At 35.3% G+C, this 5,065-nt stretch overlaps 1 pseudogene; it reads right to left on the reverse strand.

The window, feature by feature from the left end:
• Positions 1–1,159: 1,159 nt before the first annotated feature.
• LOC131157349 (peptidyl-prolyl cis-trans isomerase CYP19-3-like) lies at positions 1,160–1,684 on the reverse strand (annotated as a pseudogene).
• Between the last annotated feature and the right edge of the window lie 3,381 nt (positions 1,685–5,065).

Consider the following 5,065-nt stretch of genomic DNA (forward strand, 5'->3'; position numbering starts at 1 on the left):
GAAGTTCCTCTACCTTGGTGTATACTTTTTATTTTATTTAAAATGGAAGAAAAATAAAGATGGCGTAGTACAAAAAAAAAATATTAAGAACCCAAAACTAAATGGAGCTGGCACATTATATGTCATAATTAATAACTAATATAAAAACCATAATTCTTTCATATATATATATATATATATATATATTGATATTTTAAATTTTAAATAAAAAATCTGTTTGACCATATTTCGCCTTCACAACTCAAAAGAATTCATATCATGATAGAAAATTAATACTTTACATAGAAAAATGAATTCAGTGAAGTAATAAAAATCAAAAGCTTGAGCTAATAGTAGAGCAAGCAAAACTCAACCTTGATAAAATTTAATGATGCACCCACCTGTACCAACTACTGAAAAAATAGGCTCCCAAACCATGCTGATGCAGAAATTCTTACAGAATGTCTAACCACCAATACTAACCATATACTCTTGCTTAAATCATATTTTCTAGTTTTCTCAACTCATACCCCCCACCCCATAAGGCAACTTTGCCCTCATCTCTAAGAAGACTAACTTCCTAAACTCAAAATTGTGCTCCTATTTTATGGTTTTTTCAACTCATAGCCGCCACCCCCCCAAGTCACAAATTACTGCTAAGTAAACCTTTAATAGAATTAAGTTGCAAATAGTCAAGGACACTTTACCTACACAGAAGGCCCAGAAAGGAGCAAATGAAACACTAGCAGCAGATTCACCAGCTACACTGGGCATGGGCAGCACCTGCTGCTGCTGTGATTGTTATGCTGCTGCTAGTACCAATATCTATTTTGAAGAAGTAAAGTAGAATTAATTTTTTTAAAGGTAGTAAACTAGAATTAATTAAAAGACTGGGGAACCAATTTTCCTTTTTTTTTGGATGGGCATGCCAGCGACAGGTCCTGTGGTATTAAATATAAAGGTAATTTTGTTTGCTGCATCATTTTTTTTTACGAGAAATGAATTTTATTTTTCATCAAACACAACATGTGTATCAAAAATACATTTTCATGAGCATAGGGGAAATTACACAAGCACTGAGGTGAAGAAGAATTTCCACTCTATAAGTTGAACTCAGCATCCATTGCTGAATGATAGTGAACCACAAACTTGTGGTAACCCTAGATTCCTATATAATCAATCAATTTTCTGCAATCTGATCAGAGTCTTCAATAAGAACTGTTTCTGAAGTCTTCCCACTATTCGAACCCACGTTCTCCATCTCCTTAACCACACTATAACCATCCACAACTTTCCCAAACACAAGATGCTTCCCATCAAGTCATGGTCTCCTCTCAGTGCATGTAAAGAACTAAGAACCATCAATGTTTGGTCCAGCATTTGCCGTTGACAGCATACCAGGACCTGTATGTTTCATCTTGAAATTCTCATCTGCAAATTTCTCACCATAGATTGAAACTCCACCAGTCCCATTACCCCTGGTGAAATCTCCACCCTGACACATGAAGTTTGGAATAATGTGGTGGAAAGTCGAGCCTTCCTAGTGTAGTGGCTTCCCCATTCTTCCAATCCCCTTCTCCCCAGTGCAAAGTGCATCGAAATTTTCAGCAGTTTTAGGGGTGGCATCAGCAAACAGTTCCTTGACAACTCGACCAGCTTTCATATTTCCAATCAGTATGTCAAAGAAAACCTTTGGGTTCGACATTTCCTTACCCAATTCAAAACCTCCATCCATTTTGTTTGTTTGTCGGCTTGTAAAATGGCAAGCATGCAACATGTGAACGGTAGAACATCAAACCAAATTTCACAACGAGAAATTACAGGAATCAAAGAACAAGAATGCCATTTGTATAAAGGGATTTATAGCAGGAAAAACACTAGCAAGTAGAAATATGAAGACGCATTCACAACCACCATTTATGAGAGAGAGAGAGAGAGAGAGAGAGAGAGAGAGAGAGAGAGAGAGAGAGAGAGAGAGAGAGAGACGGCGGAAAGGGCTTCACGGCGGCAGATTCTCGAAGAGCTTCAAAGCAACAAGGGAGCAAGGTCTCGTGCAGCAGGATTTTTGGGCTTCTTGGATTCACGGTGGTAGATTCAGTTCACAAACAGCAGGGCGCAAGGCTTCACCCGGCAGATTAGGGCTTCTGCGCAATTGAAGAGGGAATGGGATTTGGCTGGGCGCAAGGCGTCTCGTGCAGCAGTTTCAGGCTTCTTCGCTTTACGGCGGCAGATTCAGTTCACAAACAGCAGGGCGTGCAAGGCTCTTGTGCCGCCAGACTTCACGGCGGCAGATTGGGGCTTCTGCGCATTGGATGGCAGATATACACGACAACGGAGGGAAAGGGGAGGAAAGGTATTTTGGTTGGCTGGGCGCGGGAACCATGCAAAATATAAATGAATTAATAATGACTTGTTGCCGCGATTGTATATAATCGTGGTTAGAAAGTTTTTATTCGTGCCACTTATTGGTCTGTGTTGGCATATGCATAGTGCGGAATAACATTTAGCCGCAATTGATCAATTGCTGTTAAATAATTGCCACAAGAACCTATACTTAATGTAATGGTTGGATCCACAACTTAATAAGCTTAAATTTTTTAATTAAGTCGGTGTTCATCTATTCATAATTCTAAGGAAGGACAATATAAAATTGATGTGTAAAGTTAATTCTCTTAATGTATTAATAATTAGGAGACTAAGTGTGAGACTTAATATGCTAAAGGTTGGGAGACTAAATATGTGACAAAGACCAATAAGACTCATCTAATCCTCAGAGGGTCAAAACATGGGACGTAAAATTAGTTTGGAGGCACATGAAATGGAATCCAAGGCACACGCACGAGGATAAGACTTACTCAAACAATTATTAGAGAATTAGACTTGCTCTTACAAAAGAGATGAGTTACCTCGCTCAAGGTAGAGAGTTATAACATGAAAATTCAAACTCTAACTATTATAATTCCTTTTCTTCCGTCAAGTGTGGAAATATTGTGGCACTTTGAATTGAAGAGCCTGTCACGCATTTACAAAATTTAATAATTAAAACTTTCTACCTAGAACAGCAATTATGCTCCTACCTCATTTTTTGTTGCATAAATTTTGAGGTATGTCTACGTGACTAGGGTTTCTCTAATCTAGATTAGAATATGAGAAGAGACTTGTGAGGATGGAATCCTATTAATCAATTTGTATGCAAAATATTAATACAAGAATTACAAATTAGGCTACTTCCCAAAAAATTTTTGCACTGTTCATACTAAACAAGAAGACCAATGTAAGTAATTAACATTATTTTGCTTAAACTATGATTGCAAATAAATAAATAAATAACATAATAAAATTAGTTTTGTATTTCACAATAATTTGGTTTTACCCAAGTTACGCTACAAAAATAATTTTATTATGTTATTTATTCATTTATTTGCAATCATAGTTTAAGCAAAATAATGTTAATTACTTAAATTGGTCTTCTTGTTTAGTATGAACAGTGCAAAAAACTTTTGGGAAGTAGCCTAATTTGTACCTCAACTCATTGCCTATTCTATTTTCTCTCGCTTTTTTTTTTTCTTTTTTGCTAGGTATGATCTATTACATTTTTCATAAATTTGTTCAGTGAAATTTCTTTGCCTTATTACAAACTATGTATGCTTTTTTTTTTAATTCCTAAATTATTTGCATAATTTCTCTCATTTCTAAAAAAAATAAAAAAAATTAAGGGGTTACAAATCACGCACACAACGTATAAATAATTATGAAATATCTAATTAATTCATACATTAAATTTAGAGGAATGTTTTTTTTTTTTTAAACATCCACGAAGGCATATTCAGCGTATTAGGAACCATCACAAAGAATTAAAAAACAATTCTTTATTTGCTAAATCACTATCATCACTTTTAAAATGAAAGTAAGGTATTTAATATGAATATATGTTTTTAAAACAATATCTTAATTAATATGTGTGAAATAATTATTAATATAATTATTATCATTTATGAATATATGACCCATTATCACATGTTTAGCATCTAAAATACAAGCACATGGATAGGAGAAGGGATAGGCCTGTATAATTTTCCATTATTATGATGATTAGAGTCAATGAGAAACCCAAGTCTTCAAATGTTAATCAATTACTGTAATTAAAATGAAAATAATGCATTTAATAGGAATATATACTTCTAATAAACAATATCTTGACTTGTATATGATATCAACAAAATTCTTAGCATTATTATTCTTTTTGTTATTATTATTATTATTATTTAGGCCTATTAGAGAGTCATATGACACTTGAGGTACAAAATAAGATTAGTCTATTTCTTATTTCTTATCCCTTTTTACATCTCTGATGATTTAAATATGATACTCTAATATAAAGAAATTTTAAACTTAGTCGAATATCTTCCAAGGAACACTATTATTATTATTATTATTATTATTATTATTATTATTATTATAGTGGTAGTAGTAGTAGTAGTAATAGTAGTGGGCAAACTAGAACTCCGCCTGTAATACACTTAATGTCCTAATGTTCTAAGTAATTGACAACCAATGTAAAACTTTTTAAATCACTATAATGTGAATCTTTACCGAATATTTACTGCTAGGGATTGCAAAATGGGTCAAAATCTGACGGGTGACTGATCCATTTACTAAACGGATTAGGCGAGTTCAAGTCAGGTCACCCGGTTTAACTCACTATATATACAAGATATGAAATGTTGAAATGAAAGTGAAATGGTGAAACCCTAGGTCCCTGTCGCGGCGTCACCCCGACTCCCCATCTGAACTCCTGACTAGGCGACTCTAGACTCTGGAGCAGCCATCTCCTATTCTCCTGAATACCCTATTCTCCCTCAGCCTCGCGACCCTCACTGTCCCTATTGCGGCGTCACCCAAACTCCCCATCTGGACTCCCGACTCACCGAGATGGCAACTCTGGAGTGTCTAAGACCCTCACCGCCTCACACACGGCCTCACAGGCAACTAGGCGAGAAGTGGCGGTGCAACAGATCTGAGGCTTCCAAAATCTATTACTCAACTGGTGAATTTACAGACACTGAAGCTTTCTCATTGTGATAGA

The sequence above is a fragment of the Malania oleifera genome, chromosome 6, assembly GCF_029873635.1.
Source record: "Malania oleifera isolate guangnan ecotype guangnan chromosome 6, ASM2987363v1, whole genome shotgun sequence".
In the NCBI taxonomy this organism is placed as follows: domain Eukaryota; kingdom Viridiplantae; phylum Streptophyta; class Magnoliopsida; order Santalales; family Ximeniaceae; genus Malania; species Malania oleifera.